We start from the raw sequence: 10,198 nt of genomic DNA on the forward strand, positions 1-10,198 counted from the left end.
GAATTATTAGGGTCAGTGTCAGTGTTAGAGTTTGGTTTAGGTTTGAGTTTAGAGTTAGGGCCCGAATTAGCATTAGGGTTAAGGTTAGGGTAATGATTGGATTAGGTCTAGGGTTCAGGGTAGGTTTAGGGTAATTGATAAATTTGGGGATAGTGGTATGTTTAGGGTTACGCCTAGGCTTAGCATTAGGGTAAGGGTTATGTTTAGGGTAATTATACAGTTATACTTAAGGCTAGGGCTAGGGTTCTGATTAGAATTAGGTCTTGATTTAGGGTTAGGGTGAGAGTTAGAACTAGGGTTAGGTCAGGGTTATGTTTAGTGTAAGTGTTAGGTTCTGAGCTATAGTTAGGACTAGGCTGAGAGTTAGGTTCAGGATTAGGTCTAGGGATAGGATTATGGTATATATTGGGTTAGTGTTAGGGTTAGAATTAGACCTAGTATTAGTGGTAGTGTCAGTAATAGGGTCAGGGTTAGTGTTAGTTTTGGATAGGGTTAGATCTAGAATGAGGGCAAGGGTAAGGGCTATTAATAGGGTTAGTGTTTTGGTTAGCCTAAGGATTAGGGATAGGTCTAGGGTTACCCTTAGATTTAGGGTTGTGTTTAGGTAAGGGATTGGTTTAGAGCTAGGGTTATGGCTATGCTTAAGGTTAGAGTTAGGGTTAAAGCTAGGTTTAGGGCTCGGATTAGGCCTAGGTCTTGTGTTAGGGTTAGGGCAATGGCTAATATAAGAACTAAGGTTACCATTAGGGTTAGTTGTAGTGTTAGGATATGGGTTAGAATTAGGTTTATGGTTAGGGAGATATTTGTAGCTAGGGTTTGTGTTAGGATAGGAGTCAGGGTCAGGCTTAGTTTTAGGGTTAGAGTTAAGACTCGAAATAGGGCTAGGGTTGCTGTTAGGTTTCGGTTATAGTGAGGGCGGTGTTTAGAGCTAGGGTGAGTGTTAGGATATGAGTCAGGGTCAGGGTTGGTTTTAAGGTTAGGGTTAGGACTAGAATTAGGGCTAGGGTTAGGTCTAGTTTTAGTGTTAGGTTTTGGTTTAAGTTAAGGTTTAGTGTTAAGGCTCATACTTGGTTTTGTTTTAGTCCTAGGGTTAGGGTTAGCACTAGTGTTAATGTTAGGCTTAGGCTTAGGTTTAGGGTTAAATTTGAAATTAGGATTAGATCTAGGGTTAGGTCTAGAACTAAGGATATGGCAAGGGTTTATGGCTAGGTTTAGGGATATGGTAAGGGATAGGGTTAAAACTAAAAATAGGGCTAGGGCGAGAGTTAGTCTTAGGGCTAGGGTTAGGGTTAGGGTTAGTGATGGGGCCAAATTAGGGCTAGGATTATTGCTAGGTTTAGTGTTTAGTTTAAGCCTAGGGTTAGGGTTAGGGTTAGGGTTAGGGTGGGGGTTAGAGTTTAGAGTTTAGGTTTAGAGTTAGGGCAAAGTTTGGGGTAAGGGCTGGCTTTATAGCTAGGTTTAGAGGTAGGGTGAGGTTTATAATTAGTGTTAGGTCTGTGGTTAGGGATAGGGTTATGATTAAGGCTAGGATTAGGGATAGGATGAGGGATAGTGTTTTTTTTAGGGTTAGGGCTAAGATTAGTGCTAGGGCTAATTTCAGGTACAGAATTATGGTTAAATATAGTTTTAGTGTTAGGATTATGGGTACGTCTAGTGTAATGGTTAGGTTTAGTGTTAGCATCAGGTTTAGAGCTAGGGGTACTATTAGGGTCAAGTTCTGGGGTAGGGTTTGGGGTAGGTTAAGGTTTAAAATTAGGGCTCGAATTAGCATTAGTATTAGGGTTATAGTTATGGTAATGGATAGAGTTAGATATCAGTTTAGGGCTAGGTAAATGGTTATGATAAGGGCTAGGTTTTGGGTTAAGTTAGTGCTAGGGTTAGTATTATGGCTAATGTAAGTACTAGGATTATGATTATGGCTAGTTTTAGTGTTTTAGGGCTAGGTTTTCTGTTAGGTTTAGGTTTAAGGTTAGGGTTATCTTTAGACTTTCTTTTAGTGTTATGGTTAGTGTAAGGGTCAGGGATAATTTTAGGGTTTGGCTTAAAATTCGAATTAGGGCTGGGGTTATGGCTAGGTGTAGGGTTAGGGCTTGGTTTAGCTTAAAGATTATGGTTAGAGCTTTGGCTCCGTTTGGTTTTAGAGCTAGGGTTAGGGTTAATTAAATTTTTGGGATTAGTGTTAGAGTTAGGGATAGTCTTAGATTTAGGCTTAGGCTTCGGTTTAGGGTTAAATTTAGAGTTAGGTTTTTATCTAAGGTTAGTGCTAAGGCTAAGGATAGGGCAAGGGTTAGGACTAGGATTTGGGATAGGTTTAGGTTTATGGGAAGGTATAGGATTAGAACAAGTGATAGGGCCAGTGTGAGATTTAGAGTTATTCTTAGGGCTAGGGTTAGGGTTAGGGTTAGGAAATAGGGCTAAATTACTGCTAAGGTTAGTGTTAGGGCTAGGGTTATGGCTAGTTTTAGAATTAGCATCAGGGTTAGGGCTAGTTATAGGATTAGGCATCGAGTTAGGGTTTGATTTAAAGTTAGGTTCCTACCTAGTGAAAAAGCTAGGGCTAAGGATAGGGCAATTGTGACGATAAGGGTTAGGGTTAGTGTTAGGGTTACATTTAGGGTAATGGATGTGGTTTTGGTTAGGTTTAGGGCTAGGGCAAGTGTTAGGGTTAGGGCTTAGTTAGTGTTAGGGTTATGAATAAGGCTAGGTTTATGGCTAGGATGAGGTTTAGGATTTGTGTTAGGGTTAGGGATAATATTAGAGCTAGTGCTTATGTCAGGACTAGGGTTATTGTTAGGGCTAAATTTAGTGTTAGGTTTATGGCTTTCCAGTGTATGGATTAGGTTTAGGGTAAGATTCAGTTTTATATCTAGGGTTATCTTTAGGGTCACGGTCAGGGTTAGGCTTTGGGTTAGATTAGGGTTTAGGTTTAGGGTAATGACAGTGTTAGTATTAGGGTTTAGGTTTGTTTTAGTGTAATGAATAGGGTTAGGGTTATTCCTAGGGTTAGCTTAAGGGTTAGGGTTATTGTTAGGTTAATGGATAGGTTTAGACCTATGGTTAGGGCTAGGGTTATGTATAGTATTTGTGCTAGTTTGGTTTAGGTTTAGGTTTAAGTTTATGGTTGAAGCTAGGTTTAGGAGTTGGGTTAAGGCTAGGTTTTTGGTTAGCTTAGGGCTAGGGTTAAGTCTAATGTATGAAGTAGGGTTATGATTAGTGCTAGTTATAGGGTTAGAGTTAGGGCTAGGTCTAGTGTTAGGTTGAGGTTTATGGTGATGATGATGTTTAGAGCCAGGGTTAGTGTTAGGGTCAGAGTCAGGGTCAGGGTTAGTTTTCGGGTTAGGGTTAGGACTAGAATTAGGGATATGTTTAGGGCTGGGTGTAGGGTTAGGTTTTGGTTTATGTTAAGTGTTAGGGTTATGGCTATGACTTTGTTTTGTTTTGGGCTATGGCTAGGTTTAGAGCTAATTTTAGGATTAGCATTAGCGTTAGGGCTGGTGTTAGGTTTAGGTTTCGGTTTAGGGTTAGGGTTAGATTTATAGTTAGGGTTAGATCTAGGATTATGGCCAGGGCTATGAATAGGGCTAGGGTTACACCAAGGGTTAGGACTAGGATTAGGATTCCAGTATGGGATAGATTTAGAACTAGGGTTAGGGTAAGGGTGGGAGTTAGAGTTAATGTTTGGGCTAGAGTTAGGGTTAGGGTTAAGGATAGAGCTAAATTAGGGCTAAGATTAGGCCTAGGGTTACTGTTAGAGTTAGGCCTAGGGATAAAATTAAGGCTGTGTTTAGGGCTGGGATAAGAGCTAGGATTTGTGGTAGGGTTAGGGTTAGAATTAAGGCTGGTTTAAGGTTGGGAATAGTTTAGGGTTAGGTTGCTGGCTAGGTCTAGTGTAAGGGTTATGTAAGGTAAGAGTCAGTTTTACAGCTAGGGGAATTTTTATGGTCACGGTCAGTGTTAGGTTTAGTTTAGTTTTCAGGTTAGGTTAGGGATCAAATTAGCATTAGGGTTAGGGTTAGCGTAATGATTGGGTGAGGTTTAGGGTTCAGGGTAGGTTTAGGGTAATTGATAGGTTTGGGGAAAGCGATAGGGTTACGGTTGAGCCTAGGGTTAGCATGATGGTAAGGGTTATTTTTAGGGCAATGGATACAGTTAGAGTTAAGGTTAGGGCTAGGGTTATGGTTAGGATTAGGTATTGTGTTAGGGTTAAGGTGAGGGTTAGAACTAGGATTAGGTTTACGTTTATGTTTAGCATAAGGGTTAGGTTCTGAGCTATGACTAGGGCTACGCTGAGAGGTAGGTTCAGAGTTAGGTCTAGGAATAGGATTATGGTAAATTTGGAGTTAGGGTTGGGGTTAGGGTTAGACCTAGGTTTAGTGTTAGGGTCAGAATAAGGATCAGAGTTAGGGTTAGGGTTTGGGGATAGTGTTAGAGCTAAAATGAAGGCTAGGGTTAGGATTATTAATAGGGTTATGGTTTTGATTAGTCTAAGGACTAGGGATAGGTCTAGGATTACACTTAGGTTTAGGTTTTTGCTTAGGGTAAGTGATTGATTTAGATCTAGGGTTAGGGCTATGGTTAGGGTTAGAGTTAGAGTTAAAGCTAGGTTTAGGGCTCAGTTTAGGACTAGATTTGTGTTAGGGTTAGGGCTAGGATTAGGGCAACGGCTAATGTAAGAAGTAGGGTTACCATTATGGTTAGTTTTACGATTAGGATTAGGGGTAGGTTGAGTGCTAGGGTTAGATTTAAGGTTAGGGTGATATTTATAGCTACGGTTCTTGTTAGAATAGGACTAATTTTAAGGGTTAGATTTATGGTTAGCGTTAAGACTCAAATTAGGGCTATTGTTAGTGTTAGTGTTCGGTTTGATTTTAGGGCGATATTTAGAGCTAGGGTGAGTATTAGGATATGAGTCAGGGTGAGGATTAGTTTTAAAGTGAGGCTTAGGACTCGAATTAGGGTAGGTTTAGGTCTAGGTTTAGTGTCAGTGTTTGGTTTAAGTTAAGGTTTAGTGTTAGGCCTATTGTTCAGTTTTGTTTCACTACTAGTATTAGGGTTAGGGCTAGTTTTATGATTAGCATTAGGGTTAAGGTTAGTGTTAATGTTAGGGTTAGGCTTATGTTTAAGGTTAAATTTAGAGTTTGGGTTAGTGTTGGGACAAAATTTAGGGCAAGTATTAGGGCTAGTGTTAGGTTTACGGTAGTGGATTGGTATAGAACTAGTGATAGGGCTAGGGCAAGAGTTAGAATTAGTCTTAGGGCTAGGGTTAGGATAGAGTTAGAGATAGAGCTAATTTAGGGCTAGAATTAGGGCTAGGTTTTGTGTTTAGCTTTTAAGCCTAGGGTTAGGTTTAAATTTAGGGTAAGGGATGACATTATAGCTAGATTTAGAGGTAGGGTGAAGGTTAGAATTAGGGTTAGGTGTAGGGCTAGAGTTAGGGTTAGGATGAGGGCTAGGTGTGTTTTAAGGGTTACGGCTAGGATTAAGGCTAGAGCTAATTTCGAGTCCAGAATATGGTTTAAAATAGTTTTAGGATTAGATTTATGTCTACATCTAGGCTAAGGGTTAGGTGGTGGGTTATGGTCAAGTTTAGAGCTAGGGTTATTATTAGGATCATGGTCTGGTTTAGGGTTTGGGATAGGTTAAGGTTTCAAGTTTGGGCTTGAATTAGTCTTAGGACTAAGATTAGTGTAATGATAGGGTTAGGTTTAGGTTTCAGGTAAGGTTTAGGGTAATGGAAGTGTTAGGATTCGGGATAGGGTTAGGTTTATGCCTAGAGTTATCATTATGGTTAGGGTTATGGTTATGGTAATGGATAGAGTTACAAATCAGTTTAAGGCTAGAGTTTTGGTTACAATTGGGGCTAGTGTTTGGGTTAGGTTAGGTTTAAAGCTAGGGCTAGGGCTTGGATTAGGGCTAGATTTTGCGTTATGTTAGGACTAGGGTTAGGGTTACAGCTAATGTAAGTACTAGGTTTACAATTAGGGCTAGTTTTAGAGTTTTAGTGCTAGGTTTAATGTTAGGGTTAGGTTTAGGGTTAGTGTGATGTTTAGAGCTAGAAGCATTAGGGTATGTGTCAGGTTCAGTGTTAGTTTTAGGGTTCGGCTTCCAATTCAAATTAGGGCTAGCTTTAGGTCTAGGTGTAATGTTAGGGTTTGGTTTAGGTTAATGTTTAGGGTTAGGGCTATTGCTCATTTTGTTATAGGGCTAGGACCAGGGTTAGGGATCGGTTTAGGATTAGTGTTATGGTTTGGGCTAGTGTTAGGGGTAGGCTTAAGCTTCAGGTTAGGGTTAGATTTATAGTTACGTTTTGCCTAAAGTTAGTGCTAGGGATAAGGATATGGCAAGGATTAGTACTAGGGATAAGCTAGGGTTAGGGTTACAGTAAGGGACAGGGTTAGAACGAGTGATAGGTCTAGTGTTAGATTTAGCCCTAGTCTTAGGGCTAAGGTTAGGGTTAGGTTTAGGGATATGGCTAAATTATGGCTAGTGTTATGTTAGGGCTGGGATTAGGCCTAGTTTTAGGATTAGGCTTAGGCATCAATTTAGGGTTATATTTAGTGTTAGGTTTCGATCTAGTTTTAGTGCTAGTGCTAAGAATAAGGCAAGGGTTATCATTAGGGTTAGGGTTAGATTTAGGGTTTAGTTTACGCTAAGGATGTGGTAATAGCTAGGTTTAGGGCAAGGGCGAAGGTTAGTATAGGGTTAGAACTAGGGTTAGGGTTAGGGTTATGATTAAGGCTATGTTTAGGGCTACAGTGAGGAATAGGATTTGTTTTAAGTTTAGGGATAGTATTAGGGCTATGGCTAATGTCAGGTCTAGGGTGACAGTTAGGGATAAATTTAGTGTTAGGTTTATGGATTGGTCAAGTAGAAGGATTAGGTTTTTGGTTAGGGTCAGGTTTGGATCTAGGGTTATTTTTAGAATCAGGGTCAGGATTAGGGTTTGGGTTATGTTAGTGTTTAGGTGCAGGGCTCGAATTAGTGTTAGATTTAGGGTTAGGGTAATGACAGAGTTAGGTTTAGGGTTTAGGTTTGGTTTAGTGTAATGTATAGGGTTAGGTTTAGGCATAGGGTTATCAGAAGGGTTAGGATTATCTTTAGGGTAATGGATAGGGTTAGCCTAAATGTTAGGGCTAGGGTTATGTATAGGATTAGGGCTAGTGTTTGGGTTAGTGTTAGGTTTTAGTTTAGGGTTAAAGCTAGGTTTAGGACTCAGATTCAGGATAGGTTTTGGGTTAGTTTAGGGCTAATGTATGAAGTAGGTTTATGATTACAGCTAGTTATAGAGTTAGAGTTAGGTCTAGGTCTAGTGTTAACTTTAGATTTACAGTGATGATGATGTTTAGAGCCAGGGTTAGTGTTAGGGTCAGAGTCAGGGTCAGGGTTATTTTTCAGGTTAGGGTTAGACTATAATTAGGGACAGAGTTAGGGCTAGGTATAGGGTTAGGGTTTGGTTTAGGTTAAGGGTTAAGGTAATGGCTATGTATTGGTTTTGTTTTAGGGCTAGGGGTAGGGTGAGGGATAGTTTTAAGATTATTCTTAGGATTAGGTCTAGTGTATGTGTGAGATTTAGGCTTAGGTTAAGGATTAGGGATAAGAGTAGAGTTATGGTTAGATTTAGACTTAGGGTTATGTTTAAATTTAGAGTTAGGTTTAGATCTAGGTTTTGAGATAAAGATAAGTATAAGGCTATGGTAGGGCTAGTTTTAGGGCTAGGTGTATGGTGATGGTAAGGGATAGGGTTAGAACTAGGTATAGGGCTAATGTGAGAGTTAGAGTTAGTCTTAGGGCTAGGGTTAGGGGTAGGGCTAGGGCTTAATTAGGGTTTGGATTAGGGCTACGGTTAGTGTTAGGGTTAGGCCTAGGGTTAGGCCTAGGATTAGTGTTAGGTTTAGGGTTAGGATTAGGTTTAGAGTAAGGGATGGGAATATAGCTAGTTTTAGGACTAGGGTGAGAATTAGGATTAAGATTAGGGCTAACATTAGGGTTAGGGTTATGATTAAGGTGAGGTTCATGGCTAGGATGTGGACTAAGATTTGTATTAGGGTTAGGGCTAGGATTAGAGGTAGAGCTAATGTCAGGTCTAAGGTATGATTAGGGATAGTTTTTAGGGTTAGGTTTATGGCTAGGTCTATTGTAAAGTTTAGGTTTCTTATTAGTGTCAGGTTGAGAGCTATGGGTATTATTAGAATCAGGGTCAAGGTTAGGGTTTGGGTTAGGTTAAGGTTTAGGTTTAGGGCTCAAATTAGTCTTATGTTTAGGGATCAGGTAATGACATAGTTAGGTTTAGGGTTCATGTTAGGTGTAGGTTAATGGACAGGGTTAAGACTAGTGCTAGGATTACGGTTCCACCTAGGGTTAGCATAAGGATTATAGTTATCTTATGGTTACAAATATGGTTAGAGCTAGGGTTAGGCCTAGGTTTATGGTTAGGATTAGGTCTAGGGTTAGGCTTAACTTTACGGTTAGGGCTAAGGTTATTGTTAGGGTTATCTTTAGTGTTAAATCTAAGGTAGGGCTTGGATTAGGTCTAGCTTTGTGATAGGTTAGGGCTATGGATAATTTAAGAACTAGTGTAATGATTAGGACTAGTTTTATGGTTAATGCTAGGGCTAAGTGCAGTTTTAGGGTTACTTTTAGGTTTAGAGTGAAGTTTAGATCTAGGGTTATTGTTAATACAAGGGACAGTGTTCTGGTAGGGTAATGGTTAGGGTTAAAGCCAGAATTAGGACTAGGGTTAGGTCTAGAGGTAAGGTTAGAGTTTGGGTTAGGTTAAGGGTTATTGTTAAGGCTACATCTAGTTTGTCTTTATGTCTAGAGCTATAGTTATGGCTAGATTTACGATTGGTTTAGGTCTAGGTCTAGTATTAGGGTTAGGTTTAGGTATAAGGTTACCAGTAGGGCTAGTGTTAGGTTTCAGTTTAGGGTTAGGTTTAGATTTAGACCTAAGATTAGTGTTAGGGTCAGAATAAAGGTCAGGGATAGGGTTAGGGTTTAGGTTAGGTTTAGATCTAGAATGAAGGCTAGGGTTAGGACAAGTTATAGGGTTAGGATTTTGGTTAGGCTAAGGATTAGTGCTAAGAATACGGTTAGCACTAGGGTGAGGGTTTGGCTTAGGGTAAGGGATAGGGTTAGAGCTAGGGTTAGAACCAGGGTTATAGTGAGGTTTATTGATAAAGCTCATGTTAGGGCTTGAATTAGGGCTAGTTTTGTATTAGGGTTAGGGCTAGTATTTTGGTTACGCTATTGTAAGAACTAGAGTTACAATTAGGGTTAGTTTTAGGGTTCGGTTTAGGGCTAGGTCTAGTGTTAGGGTTAGGTTTAAGGTTAGGGTGATTTTTAGAGCTAGGTTTAGAGTTTGGATATGAGTCAGGGTCATGGTTATTTTTAGGGTTAGGGTTAGGTTTCAAATTAGGGCTAGAGTTAGGGCTGGTGTAGGGTTAGGGTTTGGTCTAGGATAAGGGTTAGTGTTAGGGGTATGGCTAAGTTTTGTTTTAAGGCTAGGACTAGGGTTAGGGGTAATTTTAGGATTAGCATTAGGGTTAGAGCTAGTTTCAGGGTTAGGCTGAGGCATTGGGATACGGTTAGTTTTAGAGATAGGTTTTGATCTAGAGTTAGTTCTTGGGCTAAAGTTAGTGCAAGGGTTATGACTAGGGTTAGGGCTTGGATTAGGGTTATGGTAAGGGATAGCATTAGAAGTAGGGATAGGACTTGTGTGAGAATTATAGTGAGTCTTGATTCTAGGGTTAGGGTTAGGGTTAGGAATAGGGCTAAATTAGGGCTAGGATAAGGCCTAAGTTTAGTGTTAGTGTTAGGACTAGCGTTAGCGTTATGGTAAGGGCTAGGGCTAGTGGTAGTGTTACGGTAAGGGTTAGGGATTAAGCTATGTTTAGGGCTAGGGGGAGTGTTAGATTTAGTGTTAGGTCTGGGTTATTGTTATGGTTATGGTTATGGGTAGGGTTGGGGTTATGGCTAGGGTTTTCCTTAGGGTTAGGTTTAGTTTTTGAGTAATGTATTGGATTAGATGTAACATTAGGTTTACGTTTAAGTTTAGCTTATGGTTAAATTTAGGTTTAGGGATAGGTTATTTTTAATTTATGGTAAGGGTTACGGTTAAGTTTATGGCAAGTGTTAGGTTTAGGGTTAGGTCAAGGGTTAATTTTATGTTTAGGGTTAGGGATAGGGTTAGTTTTAGGGA

The sequence above is a fragment of the Marmota monax genome, unplaced genomic scaffold, assembly GCF_021218885.2.
Source record: "Marmota monax isolate L192 unplaced genomic scaffold, Marmota_monax_Labrador192_F-V1.1 WCK01_AAM20220418_F8-fsc00295, whole genome shotgun sequence".
NCBI lineage: Eukaryota > Metazoa > Chordata > Mammalia > Rodentia > Sciuridae > Marmota > Marmota monax.